This window comes from Choloepus didactylus, chromosome 22 (assembly GCF_015220235.1).
Source record: "Choloepus didactylus isolate mChoDid1 chromosome 22, mChoDid1.pri, whole genome shotgun sequence".
In the NCBI taxonomy this organism is placed as follows: domain Eukaryota; kingdom Metazoa; phylum Chordata; class Mammalia; order Pilosa; family Megalonychidae; genus Choloepus; species Choloepus didactylus.
In genome coordinates, this window is record NC_051328.1 from 41510348 (window position 1) to 41525989 (window position 15642).

The 15642-nt window shown below is 49.9% G+C and overlaps 1 long non-coding RNA gene across 1 annotated transcript in view; it reads left to right on the forward strand.

Moving 5' to 3' along the window:
• The window catches only part of LOC119518618, a 43857-nt gene extending 33674 nt beyond the window's left edge, over positions 1-10183 (forward strand). Inside the window, exon 3 of the long non-coding RNA XR_005213806.1 lies at positions 9738-10183. This is a non-coding gene — a long non-coding RNA (uncharacterized LOC119518618). The remainder of the gene's footprint in view (positions 1-9737) is intronic.
• Positions 10184-15642: the final 5459 nt, after the last annotated feature.

Sequence of the window (15642 nt, forward strand, 5' to 3'; positions counted from 1 at the left end):
AGGTGGGCTGGGGGAGGGTGGGGAGGAGAGAGTCCAGGATGCAGGGTGTGGCCTTGGGCACCCCCTCCACTGCTGCAAGCCTGTGAAGCTCTGGGCCATGCCGTCCAGTGGAACTTCCTGCGGCTGTGGAGACATCCCACATCCGCACCTCCGAGGTGGCGGCCGGCAGCCACAGGTGCCATCACACCCACGAAAGGTGGCTAGCACCACCCAGGAACAGAATCTTACACTTTGTTTACTTTTAATTAAATTTAAATAGGCACCCCTGCCTGGAGACTGCCCCGTTGGACAGCATGACCGTAGAGCAGTGAAGGGTGGTCACTTCACTCGGAGCCTCACGGCCGCCCCATTCATTATTGAGGCCTTGGGCCACCGAGTCTCCTCTTTTCCCCCAGGGAGGAGGCAAGTGCTGTTCAGAGGCTGAAAGTCAGATCTGTGGTCACTGCTTGTTAGGGGCAGAGGGATTGGAATGTGGATCTACTTGGGTCCCCCAGTCTGCAGCCTGGTGCTGCTCTCTCTACTCCACGTTTTGCTGTGCTTTTTCCCATTTATTTTTATGCAAGTGCCACAGGTTCATTGCAGAAAAGTTAGGAAATACAGAAAAGCTCTCCCGAACCATTCAAAATTCCCCGGCCCAGAAAATCACTACATATGTATGTATACATGTGTCTATTCTTTGAAGTTGTACATGAGATTGTGATAATCACACCACTTTGTAAAATATTTCTTCACCCAGCAAAACATTATGAATGTTTCTTCTCATCCTGTAGCAGGGATTGGTGAACATTGTGTGTAGAGGGTGAGAGGGTGCATATTTTAGGCTCTGTGAGAAACTGGTGTCATCATGTCTACTCTGCTGCACAGCTTTCTGCTCTTGTAGCACCAGAGCAGTTGGAGACAGTATGTAAAGAAATGAGTGTGGTGTTTTCTGATAAAACTTTTATTTACAAAAACAGATTGTGGGCCGGATTTGGCCTGTGGGTCCTTGCTTGCCGACCCGTCGGCAGCATCTTTCAGAGGTGGTCAGCGCTCACTGCACAGGGGTGCCACATTTCACGCACCCTTGGCTGGAGGGCACTCAGCTTCCTTCCAGTCTATGAACATTATATACAATCTTCTCATGGACATTTTGTAGTGAAATCTTTTATCACCACATCATTAGTTATTGCCTTCAGATAAATTCCCAAAAAGCAGAATTGTTGTCTCAAAGGGCAACGCCTGTTTTTATGATTTTTTTTCCACATACTGTGTCTGAATTCCAAGTGTGTGTGTGTGGGTCATGGTGGGGTAGACTCTCCCTCCCAGAACCGCCCTGGGGTTGGGACCAGCTCTTGGGGGTTCTCCCCACCTCCCCACCTGGGAATGCCATCACTCACTGTGGCCACGGCTCTTGGCCGTGGGTTTAGAATTCACGATCTATCCTGTCGGCCACCACAGGCCCACATGGTCAACGGAATCTTCAAAACATACAAGTTCATCCCATGACAGTCCAGACAATAAGCTTTCACGTGGAACCGAGCTCTCTATTTGCACTTGGAGCACTTTCGGGGAAAGGAACCATAAATGCATTTTCAAACTAGCAGTGCAGAGTTGCTCCGGGTGCAGCCAGCAGGCACCTGCAAGTTGCCGGGGTTGTTTGGTTTACTCATCAGAAACTCCAGCTCCTGCACGCCCTGCAGAGCCTCGGCTCACGCTGCCTTGCCAAGGCGAGCAGGGCGGTGAACGGGAGTGACGCCGGTGTGGGGCTAGTTTGCGCCTGGGAGCTGGTGGCTTGAGTTATCATATGGGGCAGAGCTAACGAAGTCGTGTGAGGTGTTTCAAAACAGCCCTTCCAGGAGATGGAGCAGAATTCTAGAGCAGTTCTGATGATGTTAATCACGGCGGGGCAATGGGTTCTCCCAGCAGAAAATCACTCGGCACGTGCCCCGGACCAGAGCAATGTCCGTTTCCAGTGAGGCTTCCTGCGGGTGTCTGGGGTCGGATTCACCCCACAGGTGTTTCACAAACATTTACTGAGCGCCGTCAGTGTGGCAGGCACTGTGCTGGGTGTGGGGACGCGGCTGTGCATAAAGTAGAGGAGGACAGCCGGCAAACAAAGATACACTGGGTCACGTGGCGCGGAGGGCCGCGAAGGCGGGAAGAAACAGACGCTCCCCGTGTTTGCTCTGCCTGCAGCCCGCCACCCCTGCCCTTCTCTTGCTTACCGCTCCCCGTCCCTGCGGGAAGGGCTTTCCTGCAGCCCTGTGTAAGAAGGAGCCCCCGACTCCGCTCTCTTTCTTGCCCCCAGTCCCCACGTGCTCCTGGGTCACGACTCTGAGCTGTGTTGGCATCCCATTTGCTCACTAGGTCACAGGCTCCCTGGCGCAGGGTCCGCCTGGCTTGCTCCTGTGTCCTGAATCAGCCCTTAGTGCAGACTCACAGCGAGCCAGCAGGAGGGCCGGGGGCAAGGCCGCAGGGTCCGGTGGCCGGAGCCACCCGCGGCCCCTCCGTCCCCCTGCTGAGAGCGCAGGTGCGGGAGAGGGCTGGACCACAAGCAGGCAAGTCGGCCCCCTGGAGGGATGCACGAACTGGCCCCTCCTTGGCTGAGCTGCCCATGCTGCAGAAGCGAGAAATGCAGCCAGGGGCCGAGCCCCAGAGGCGGAGCACACGCCCGGCGGTGGCTTCTGCAGCAGGAGGTGCGGCCGCCTCGGACAGGGCTGTGAGGACACGCGCCCACTGCAGCAGCACGTTTCTAACCTGCAAATGGCTTTCACATCGCACAGGAGGCCCTGCTTCACAACCAGCAGTCAGCCCCATTTGAGGGGGACAGGGGTGATGCTAAGCACGGCCGGCCATCGGCTACGGCAGCTCTTTAATCTTTCCAGAACTTATTGTAAGCTTTGGTCTTACAGATTTGAAAAATGCCCCTCCAGTGAAGATTAGATACTAACATAAAGATACAAATCACCAACAGACGGAGTTCCAATAGGACTTTACATCACACCAAGAAACAAGGAACACGTAGACTTTAACGTTTCCATTTTCATTAGATGAGCGGGTTCATTCCCTGGGCATTTTCAGTGCTAGAAGGAGTGGGCTGGAGGGGTGCACTAGGGGCCAGGGCCAAACGACCTCTGACCTTCCCACCGATTGATACAAATGGATCACGTGTTCCGTAGGGGGCAGTGAAAACAGTAGGCTTTTCTTTTTCTCTCATTTTAAATTTTTTTTATTTTCATTTTTTTTTAAATATACACTGACCTTCACCTTGAGCTTTGTGTCAATGGACTGTACTAGAAGGTCCTAGAAACTGGGGAGCTTAAGACAATAGACATTTGTTCTCACTTAGTCCTGGGGGCCGCTCCCTTTTGGGGCCCCAGGGGAGGCTCCTTTGGGCCTCTGCCAGCTCCTGGAGTGCCAGCCACCCCGGGCGTGCCTTGGCTGGGCAACATCACCCCAACTCTGTGCTGGCTCCCCATCGTGTCTGTCTTAGTTTCTCTTCTTAAAAGGCACCAGTCGCTGCACTGGGGTGCGCTGTTGTGCACCCTCAGCTCACTCCATCCACAGTGACCTTATTTCCAATTAGGGGCACGTTCAACAATCACAGATACCAGGGCTTGGCATGAGCGTATTTGGGGGGTGGGACCCACAATGAATTGTGTGGGTTGAAACCCACACCCCACACATGCTGAAATTTAAAGTGAAAAGGAAAGTGGGAAGAGGGTGGAGAAGGACACAGGAGAGTGGGTAGAATTCACCAAGACTTCCACACCGGCAGCGCATCATAGCTCGTGGGGATACCGTGAGATCCCCAGCTTCTTATCTTGCCCAGGCTCCCTGGGAGAGGAAACCGCTCAAGTGGTTACAGAAATCCAGTGGGGTTGCCAGAAAGAAGCCCATCTAGCCCTCAGCGTGGGGGAGCCGCGTAAGGATGTCAGTTCTGGGGGGTGGCTCTGTCCTCCATTGTCTTTCAACAACTGACTCCATTCAGCACCCCGATTTCCAGATGAAGTTTCAAGGTCAGGCTTCCAGGGCCACAAAAAACAATCTCTTGCTTTTTGCCCGAGGAGACCACATATTTGTGGGTATGTTTTCAGGAAATCTGGCCTTAAGACGAAGTGGTTTTCATCCCAAGAAAAAAATGCTAGCGTTTATTCCAAACAACATTGGATAGAATTTTTTTCTTCCCCTCTCTCACTTTCTCCCTCTCTCTTTTTTGTTTTGAAGGGTAAAGTTATTGATTGGGTAAACACAGATGTGTTTAATGTTTTAAGTCTGTTTGCAGTGCGTATGGAGTTAACTAAATGTATCTCTGGGCAATAATCACCCAGAGGTTGTTCTTTTCAGCCGCAAGTGGGAGGAAGCTGGTGAGAGAGATTTTTAGCATTCAAGTAACAGAGCTCCATGGACTGGGACATTGTTGAGTGCTTCCATGTGATCATTTGACACAAATGAGAGTACAGAGAATTGACTCCTAAGTTCTATGGTGAAAACCCAGAGACCATTTCCATCATCAACCCCAAACTACTGTTAGATTCCCAGTTATACGTGAGTCATGAGACTTTTCACAGTGCTTTGCGTTTCCACCCTTTAAAAGCAAGAACATCAACCTCCGCCACATCCTGGAGGTGCTGGGCTGCGTTTTCCAGGCTCGCAGCAGCGCCTGGAGCCCACTTGCTCTCCTTCCAGGGAGACAGGGTCCTCCGCCTCCTCCTAGCCTAGGCAGGCCCGTGACCACGGTGGAAGTGATGCCACTGGGTGACAGCCAAGGCTACACCGTGAAGGGTGGCTCAGCTTCCACCAGGACCTCCTGGAGCCAGCCACCACGCTGTGCGGAGCCCAGGCCACATGGAAGGACCACGTGCAGGTGTACTAACCCAGCCCCACCTGAGCTCAGGGCTACCATCAAGCTCCAGGCAGGCGAGTGAGAAGAGCTTTCTGTGAGTCCTTAAGGAATCCTGGGTAATGCCACGTGGTGCAGAGACCAACTGTTCTGGGCAAGTCCAGTCGAAATTGCAGATTTGTGAACACAACAAGTGTCAGTGTTTGAAGGCACTAAAGTTTAGGGTTTATTATGCAGCATTCAGTAACTGGAACACTGGTGATGTAAAAATCTATGCGTTAAGAACCATCTTTCCTTGGCTGGCTTGGCCTTATTTTGTTTGATCTCAATTCTAAGTCATTTAGTAGGATGATGATACATTTATGATGTATTTAAAGGCATTGAAGAAAAGTATTTTTTTATTAGGGTGAAATGCACATAACTTAAATTTAACCATTTTAATTGTAATTCCATGGTGTTTAGTACATCCTTGATGCTGTGCAACCAGCACCTTTATCTAGGGTCAAAGCATTTTCACTGCCCTAAAGAAAGCCCCAAATATTAGCAGTCACCCCCATTCTTCCCTCCCCCAGCCCTGACAATCGCCGTTGTACTCTCTTTCTCTTTGATTTGCCTATTCTGGACGTTTCATTTAAATGGTGTCATACCGGATGTGATGGTTGGTGTCTGGCTTCTTTCACTCACCATAATGTTTTTGAGATTCATCCACATTGTAGCATGTGTCTGTGCTTTGTTCCTTTTTACAGCTGAATCATATTCCGTCATTTGGCTAGACCACCTCTGGTTGATCATTCAGTAGTTGATGGACATGTGGGCTGTTCCCACATGTTGGCTTTTGTGAGTAGCTGCCAGGGACAGTCATGCACAAGCATTTGAGTATACCTAGGAGTGGAATTGCTGGGAAGGAAGGTATTTTTAAAAAAAACACCAGTAAGAACTGGTTTTTCTATGGCATCTAGTGCACACGATAGTGGGAGGTTGAGAAACGTTTTTACTGAATCTGAATCAAGAAGATAAAACTTGGTAAAGCACAAACTTTAAAAACCAGTATTATGATTCTTCAGAGGCCAAATCCTTACCCCAAGGAAAAAGAAATTCGGAAAGAGACAGTTTGCTATTCCTTATTATTTAGTCTTAGAGTTGATGAATATGATTCAATGACACTAAGAAAAAGAAATTGTCCTCGGTAGATTGAGCCTTGTGAAACTGCCATTTTTGTGGGTCAAATCAACCAAATATTGGCAACTTCGTGTGGATAGACCTAATACAAATGAGGTTGGCCTTGCTGCCTATCACAGAAACCTGACCCAGTGGTTGGAATTTCTTGTGGGATGAGAATCCCGGAGATGGGCTGTCCAGGGCTCGTGCAGCAGCTGAAAGAACTTGCCAGGAACCCGGTCTCCCCCTGGCCTTGCACACTGTGTCCTTGATGCATGCACTCTGTCGGCACCACAGCCACAGAGAAGGCGCCAAGAGGCAGGGGAAGAGCTGTGTGCCAAGATTTTATCCGAGTAGCAACAGATCTTCCAGAAATCCAACCCCATCTCATTGGCCAGAATGGGGTAATTTGGCTATCCCTAGCTGCAAGAAATGCTGGGTAATCGTTTTAATAAATGTTTTGTTTTGCAGTAATTTTAAATTAACTGAAAAGTTGCAATGACAGTAGAGTTCCCATGCACCCGTCACCCAGTGGCCCTTATGTTAATTTCTTACATAGCAATGGCACAGTTTGCAAAAGTAAAGAGTCAACACTGGTGTATTAGTTAGGATTCTCTAGGGAAACAGAATCAATGAGAGATATCTATAAATATAAGATTTATAAAAGTGTCTCACGCAACTGTGGGTATGCTGAGTCCAAATTCCATAGGGCAGGCAACAAACTGGCAACTCCAGTGAAGATGTTCGATAAATTCCTCAGGCAGTGAACTAGCAACTTCGATGAACGTGTTCGATGAACTCCTCAGGAAACGAGCTGGCAACTTCAAAAAACTCCTCAGGAAATGTTTCGCTGGTCAGCCGAAGAAGTGAAGGTCCTCTATCTGTCTTGCCTAAAAGTCTTCAACTGATTGGATTAAATCCAGCTGACTGCATTCTCTCATTGAGGAAGATGCCTTTCGTTGATGTCATCAGCTACAGCTGCAGCCAATTGACTGATGATTTAATAAACCAGCCTTCTGGTTTATTAAGCAGCCGCAAACGTCCTTGCAGTAACAGGCCAGTGCTTGCTTGACCAGATACCTGGGTACCATCACCTGGCCAAGCTGACACATGAACCTAACCATCACAGTCCACCCCTTGTCAACTTGGCAGCTATACACATCACCTAAAACCATACTTTATCTCTAAGTAGAGAGCAATAACAGACATATATTTCGTATAACAGTACTCCACTGTCTAGCACACAACTGGAAACTCACTAAATCTCTCCAGAATAGGGTGCAAGTCCTTGGATGACATTAACTCTTAAAATTGATTTCCTTTAACTTAAATACTGCAAAATGAACAATACAGCTTATGTCATATGACAAGGGGATAAGACAGAGAAGAAAGCAAAAATATTTGCTTTACAGACAAATACAAACATACTCATAACAAAACAAGGAGGAAATATTCATGCCATCATGGTCCTTGTTTCTGTAACTGGTCACGTGGCCGGAGTTCATATTTATCACGACCTTCTTCCACTACCCATTCCATGTTCCCTTTACCCTCAGCAAGCACTTCAGCTGGCCGTGGTTCTTTGCTGGGTGGGGTGACCCAAACCTTCATTCCTGAAGTTTCTTGGCCATTGGTAGTCCTGCCTGGATTGGGCTCTTGCAGTTTTCCATTGACTTTAATCACAGGTCAGGGTAGTACTAAGAGACGCCCTAGGAGATCTCCTGTATTCCAGGAAAACTCTTCTTTACCTCCATTGTGTAGTTGCAGTGCTATTTCCCCCTCAATAGTCAGGATCAATCACCCCAGCCAGTACAGTAATCCCCTTCCTTGCCTGTTGATTTCAGAGACCTAAGAAGCCCCAAAGTGGCCGGGTGGCAGTCTTAACTTCCAGTTCAATGGCATTATTGTTGTGTTTCCTGGTGGAAGCACTCCTCCTTTTGGAGCAAAGACTTGTAGATCAGCAAAGCTTAAGCTTGCAGGGACAGAAAACAAAAATTTTCCTAGTGGATCACTAGGAGTGATAGTGAGTGGTGCCACTCCTGTTTCCACCCCTTGATTCCTGGACCCTTGATTCCTGGACCTGGACCAGCTATGGGAGAAATGGCATCACAGAGTGGATGCTGATTCAGTGCACACACAGTCTCCTGGAGAACACTGCCCCAGTCCTGCAAGGTATTGCCACCTAGTTGGCGCCGTAATTGAGTCTTCAACAGGTCATTCCACCGTTCTATCAACCAGCTGCCTCTGGTTGATGGGGAACATGGTAAGACCAGAGAATTCTATGAGCAGGTGACCATTCCCTCACTTCATTTGCTGTGAAGTGGGTTCCTTGGTCTGAAGCAATGCTGTGTGGAATACCATGACGGTGGATGAGGCATTCTGTAAGTCCATGGATGGTAGTTTTGGCAGAAGCATTTCATGCAGGGAAGGCAAACCCATATCCGGAGTATATGTCTATTCCAGTAAGAACAAATTGCTGCCCCTTCCATGATGGAAATGGTCCAATGTAATCAACCTGCCACCAGGTAGCAGGCTGATCATCTTGGGGAATGGTGCCATATCGGGGACTGAGTGTGGGCAGATTGGACACTCAGCAGTAGCTGTAGCCAGGTCGGCCTTGGTAAGTGGAAGTCCATGTTGCTGAGCCCATGCTCAGCAACTACCTACAGACTTTGTTTGAATTTCATCAGTTATTCTATTAATGTCCTTTTCTCTTCCAGGATCCCATCCAGGGTCTCTCATTACATTTAGTTGTCCTGTCTCCTTAGTCTCTGCCTGTCTGGGAGAGTTTCTCAGGCTTTCCTTGTCTTTCATGACCTTGACAGATCAGGTCAAGGTCGTGACTGGTCAGGTAGTTTGTGGACTGTCTCTCAGTGTGGGTCTGCCTGATCTTTTTCTCTTTTTCAGACAGGGGGAGGGCTTGGAGAGGAAGCCCACAGAGGGAAGTTGCCCTTCTCAGCACGTCCTATCGAGTACACACCATCCACATGACTTATCAGCATTGATGCTGACCCTGATTACCTGCCTGAGGTCGTGTTTGCCTCTGGGATGGAAAGTGGGAAGAACAAATTGGGTGCTGATTCCTATTTTTTACCCAATTAGAAATTTCTGTTGTGGTCGTCCCCTGGGTGAAAGCTGTGGGCTTAGTATTGCATGGAATGGCCTCATATCAGAGCTCATCTGGATATCCATGAATGTATACCCATGAATGACCCTGGGCACAGTGAACTCCAACCGAAGAGAAGAGCTCTGTCCTGGGTCCACCTCTTATTGTCCATTTAAACTTCATTTCTGTGAGCCCCACGACCTTATCTCTTTGTGTTGATGCCCAGATCACATGGATTCTGGGAGAACCCAATGCGTTCTGTGTGGAAGCTATTTAGCATGGTGCCTGGCGAGTCGGAAGTGTCTCAGTAAATGCTTGCTTCTATTTTTGTGATTATCAGGATGTTTGCAGGGTTTTAAAAAAGCATTTATAATCAGGTCAGAGCTCAGAGTCTTCCACTTTTTTTGTTCTCTGTTTGTTAAACAAAACTCTAAATTGCAGTCCTAGCTAGCCTTGAACGTATGAAGCAATTTCTAAATTTGGGACACATGAACCAATTCAGGGCTCAGGAATTAGTCTGCATTCCAGATCAATTAGGGAAATAGTTTGCAGTAACTACTACATTTCGAAACACATCAAATGAGAAGGAGAAATCGCTGTTGTATGTCACTGTCAGAAAGAAAAAGTAAGCCATTTATGTCTGATTTCCAGAATGACCCACTCCCAGGGTCCCTGACAGGATGCAAGAACCAGCAGGGGCAAGTCAAAACCTCCCTGAGCCTTCCTCCGATCCAGAGGCCTTCTGCCCGAGAGAGCCAGCAGGGCGGCAAGGACGAAAGGCACGCCCGCCCCATCCTGGGAACCAGAGATGCGCCAGTTCTACTAGGTTACCATTTCCACTTTTCTGTCAAGCCAAGGCAGAGATTCCCTAGAGAAGACAGAATGTTTGCTCTCAGCCAAAAGCCCACAATGGATCAGAATTCTTTAACTGAGATTACAAAGGAAAAAAGTTTAACTGCCTAGCTCAGCCTAGTCTGCACGTGACCGCCAGCCCCACGCACTGAACACGACGCCCGTTGCTCTTAATGAGAAATGCTCTTCATGAAAAATGAATAATGAACTTTGTTAAATATTTCCTCCCAGGATGGGAGTCCTCAATCGCCCTAATTTCTCTTTCCACTTGACATTTCCACTTCTTTTCCTGACCAGATATCCATAATAAAAATTGGCACTCTGAGGACAAGTGCTTTCTATTCAAGGCATTCCCCAACTTTCTACTAGAAGCCTTTGAAACTGAACACCCCCTTTTTATCCTGTATTACTTCCTCCCCTGGAACCATTCAGTCTCTGCTTTGCAATCCCATTAGACTTTTAACTTCCATTTTCTAAAAGCTGATAAAAATGTATAGATGTTTGAACCCCATCCAGAGAAGTCGACTTCCAAGCTAAGCAGAAAGCAAGGAGCCGCAGCAGTGGCTGAGTGGGCTCAGGCTGTGGAGCTCAGCCAGCGGCTTGGCCCCGGCCCCATCGCCCACCCAGCATCCTCGGTAGGCTGGTGGTCCATTTTGGGCACATGCTTGACTATTGCGGCATGATCTCGGGATAATAGAGTTACTGTCTAGATTTTTATGTTGTTTAACGTCCACTTATTCATCTCTCCAAGCGGCTGAACTTTACTGGGAGAAGGGAGTGACTTCACAGGAAATAATGGGGCGTATCACATGGAAATAAAATAGTGTGTTTGATCAGGTGGAGAGATGAAATGCACTGATGCCTTTTCTTTTTTTCGAGAGAGGAAAGTTGTCAGCTCTGCCACGGAGTAGGCAGGGACAGACAGGGATCCTGGATCCCCGAGAACAAGCCGCCAGCCCCGGAAAGGGAGAATGGAGGTGGCGGCTTCATCTGGAAGGGGAGGTGCAGAGGAGGGACCCCTGGCAGCCCTGGGAGAAAGGAAGGGCTCCTCCTTTTGGCTGGGGGTGGGGCAACACCAGGGGGAGGGCATTTGCTGCTTTATCAGAGCCATGACCTGCTCTTCTCAGAAGACACTTCCAGGCTCCCCTGGGTACTGGCTGCTGTGTGGGCTGTTCCAGGGAGAGGCCCTGGCTGAGACTGGACAGTGGAGAGGAGAGGGGGGAACTGGGGGTGGCTCTCCCCATCTCACCTGCTTCAGGCAGCGCCTCCGACAGTGGGTGCCGAGTCTCCTTCCTGCCTCCAGCTGCCTGAGGTCACCCCTTCCTCTGTGGTCCAGCTCCTGCTGAAGTTCCTGGTTTCAGGGCCAAAGGGACACCACTGCCTTGTAGGCAGTGGCAGCTTTCTGCTCTTGCTAATTTCTGGCTGCCTGTAGCCCATCCCCGTGGCTTCTTAGCCTCTCCCGTGTAACCAACCCCTCTATTCACTTCTCTCCATTTGAAATACCTGAAGAGTTTTTGTTTTCCTGATGAATGGAGAGGGGCAGGGGTGAGGGTCAGCGGGGTGGCAGATGCCCCAGGGCCCCTGGGACAGCCAGTTGGTAGCGGATGGGTCTTTTCTGCCGAACTGAGGCCACAGGACCTGATGTATGGACCCTGACTCTGACATGTTTGCTGGGCTTGGCCTGTAAGGGTGGCTTTGCCATCGTGAAGCACACCCCTCTTTCCTGTGACCTATATCTCCATGTGGAGAGACTTCACTGTCACACACTGGCAGCGTGGCCTCTGCTGAGATGTCACCCATACAGCATCTTGGGCTGCCTCTGGTACAGCGAGAAGTGGCAGTGGCCCGTGGCCCAGGTCCCCCACTGTCCCCAAATTCTCCAGGTCAGTGTGCAATTCAAAGAGCTCTGAGCAATGGCTGGGCACGTTCACGAGTCAATGCTCACACCAAAGACTCTGCCCTTGACACTGTGTGGGGGAGGGAAGGCGGGAGATTTGTGCAGCTTCCACCCAGTGCTTAAAGTTTGTTGGACAAGACTTGTTGTAAGACACAGCCTGGTTAGTGGCATCCATTTTGCATTTTGCTGGTCCTGCAGAATGTGTTTGGAAACCATAGAAAGACCGCGCTTTCTGCCACGGGTCTATGTAGAGAGGTCTGTATAGAGAGCGAAAGAGGAGGTACAGCGAGAGACACGCAGCACAGAGTGCAGCCTGAGTCTACTGGGTCCTTCCGCTTCCCAAGGGCCTGCCACCTTCCTGCCTGAGGGCCCAGGAGATGCCCCCATGCCTTTCTGGCAACTTCTCTGCTTCTCACTAAGCCCACTCAGTTTGGTTTCTCCAGCTTGCATCCCAAGGACTCTTAAGTTCCCCAGCCCCTGCCTGGAGAGAGGATGAGGAGGGACAGAGCAGCTCATAGCCAGATCATCCCAACACAGAGCAGCCATGGACACCGTTAGAGGGGAGGCTGCTTGGAGAGGGTGATTTCCGAGTCCTGTCCCAAGAACAACTCAGAGCTGGTCAGGTAAAAAAGATGGAGCAGACTCGCTGGCTGTTTCTGTGTATGGCTACAATGTGTGTCTTAGCACCTTCCTTAGGTGGCAAGCCCCTGAAGGGCAGGGCCTGCAGAGAGCATCTTTTTATCCCTCACAATAACTGGTAGAGTACATGATTACTGATGGATACATGGAAGAAGTGTTGCAGTTTCCAATTTTACAAGATAGGGAAGCGCTTTAGTTGAAGGAAGTGCCACCAGTTATGAGAACCAGAGAATACATGAAGGAGTCATAGAAGGCTGCACAGAAGGGCTATTTAAGTAGGGTTTTGAAGGATATCTAAGAGTTTTTGCCAAAAGCCAAGTTGCTGAGGAATCCAACGGAGGACAAACAGGTTTTCTTTCACCTGGCTATCACAGAAATCAGTGCTTCCCTGAGAACAGACACACAGGCTGGCCAAACCTTAACTTTGGAGGTGCTATAAGGTAAAGATGATGCAACAAGTATAGGGTAATGATGGAGTCAGACAGGCTGGATTCCAACCCCCAGATCTGCTTCCTCGTTAGCTGTGTGGCCTTGGGCAAGTGAATTTATCTTCTGAGCCTGCCTCAGTTTCCCCATCTGTAAACTGTACCTGAAAACACCCACCTCCCATGCTGGCTGGGAGTCAATGAGACCATGTTTGCAGATCACTCACCTTGGGGTCTGGTCCACATTAAACTGCTCTCATAGCTGTCCCCACACTGGACAGCTGCTCCTCTGGTCACCGATGCTGTCAATGTCTCCTTATTGTTATTCATCCCACCTTACAGGACCCCAACATAGCAGTCGCAGGGGATACAGTGACTGGCATGATTACTGATAAGCATTATTATAACACGAGTGGCATTTATCGAGTTCCTGCCTATGCACAAGCCCTCTCAGCAAATTCTATGATGACACTGTGATTACTCTCCTATCTTCCAGCTGGGGAAACTGAGGCTTCAGCTGTCTAAGAAACTAGTCTAAGCCTGTGCTGCCTGATGTGTGCAGGATTTGCCCTTCAAACCCTTTCCCTCCATTAATTCAGCCAACCCCGAGGGCAGCACCCTGGGGCAGATGCCATTGTTATACTCACTTTGCAAATGGAGAAGCTGGGCACTGGGGAGGAAGGGGCTCCACTGCCCAGGGCCACAGGCTCCTCAGGACGCCCAGGAAACCGGAAACTGGAAGCCAGGCCTGGTGACTGCAGAGCAGAGGGCGGTGGGTCCAGCGGGTATCCTGGTCAGGCCTTCCCCAGAAGCAGAGCCCGAGGTGAGCACTTGGTGGGTGGGTTTCTCAGGGAGGTGGGTGGGGAGGGGAGGCAGGGATGGGAGAGAGGCAAGAAAGGATGTGTTAACTAACAAGTGGCCTGCCACTGTGAGGTCCCCCAGGGGCGCTGTGGGAAGTGGGGGGCTGTGCAGAACACAGCCCAGAATTGTGCCCCTGAGGGGCCCGGAAGCTGGTGGAGGGCTGGTCTTGGGGGCAGCAGGCCAAGGATTGCAGGGAGCCCTGGGTGCATGTGGGGTCTGTCTGCCCATGACTCCAGGCAGACTGAGGCCAGCCCTCTGACCCTTTAAATCTCTTGTAGAGCTGTTGTAGTTTCCTGCACTTTTCCCCAATCCCTCAGGAAGCGGCCTGGTAACACAGGTTATAAGGGAAGTGATCCTTTGTGGCTTTTTATCCTTTGAGGATAACACCCACCACCGTGTAGACCTGGCACTTCCTTGTCACTTCCCCTCCTTGTCTTTCCCGTGGGGGCCTGGGGCCGGCACCCATGGATGGGAGTGGACGTTCCCAGCTAAGGTCCCCGAGGGCCGCCCTCTCCTCTTGCTTCTCAGACTCGGCCCAGATGGCAGGACGTGGGGGGAAAGGTCAGGTGCGCCTCGCTGCCCGCTCTCCCTGGAGGCCCGGAGCTCCGCACACTCAGCACGGCTGTCCGAGGCTCCAGCGACGGGGCCGGTGCCACCCACTCAGCGAGCTCGGCGCCCCGCTCTTCCCAGGGCCTCGGCCTCCGAAGACAGGCACTGTGTGAGAGTGATGGATGGCAAGTCCGTCCACTAACCAGTACCGCCAAGTGTCCGGAGGAACCCTCGGGGAGGACGTGCCACCAGTCAGTCAACCCGGCTTGACTGGGTACCTGCCTCCGGCCGGGACAGAGAGGGAAATGCCAGCTCCTGGCCTCGGAGCGCTTTCCCATCACAGTGTCATTTAGGGAAGAACAGAGCCTCCAGGGAGATTCCAATCAGCCTTCTGGGATGTTCTGAAAAGCACAACAGGACACAATTATGATAATATTTATTGACATAAAGTAGGTGCCAGGCATTGCTTTACAAATATTAACTCATTTAATTTTACCAACAACCCATCAGGTGCTATTATTATCCCCATTTAATACATAAAGAAACTGAGTCACACAGAGTTAAATAACTTGCTGAAGGTTACATAGTCCATAAGTTGCAGAGTCAAGATTTAAACCCAGGTGGTTTGGTTAAAAAATCCATAGTGAAACCAACAGGCCATTCCACCACAGCTTTATTTTTATTCCCAGCAAAATGTAATAAAAAATCAATTTTAATAATGAAGTTCATTGAGTGCTTATTAGGTACCAGATGCTCTGCTAAGTGCTCTCTGGGTTGTTGCACTGAACCCTTACAGATACCCGTGGAGCTGGCCTTCAGTATTGGTCTTCCCATTTTACAGATAAGGAGAGAATCTCAGAGAGGTTAAGTGACTGGCCCAAGGTCACTCAGCTAGAAGGAGTGGAGCCGGGACTTGAACCCAGGCCATGGGGTTAAGAGGTCACCCTCTCGGGGGAGTGTTGACCAGTGCAGCATTCTCTAATGTACGAGAGGGACAAGCTACATCACTTTCCTTTAAAATTTAATATCTTAAAGATTGCAAGCCAACCTTGGCATCTCATTGGTCTGCGAGTGAAGAGAGCATGCATTCGATCATCAGTGCTGAGTGGAGGATGCAGTAACAGATCGTGATTGGCCTCTCTGGAAACACCAGCCTTCCTTGGATGGAATCAGAGTATTTCACAAGAAGCCTCTGGGTTTAGTTGATTCCCCAAAGTGTGTCCCATGGAATAAGTCCCCTGAGAGACACTACAGAAAAACAGGCTTCGAAGGTCAAAGAATTTTGCAAAAATACTGAATGCTCCATCCTCCTCTCAGAGATTCAAAATGCTCC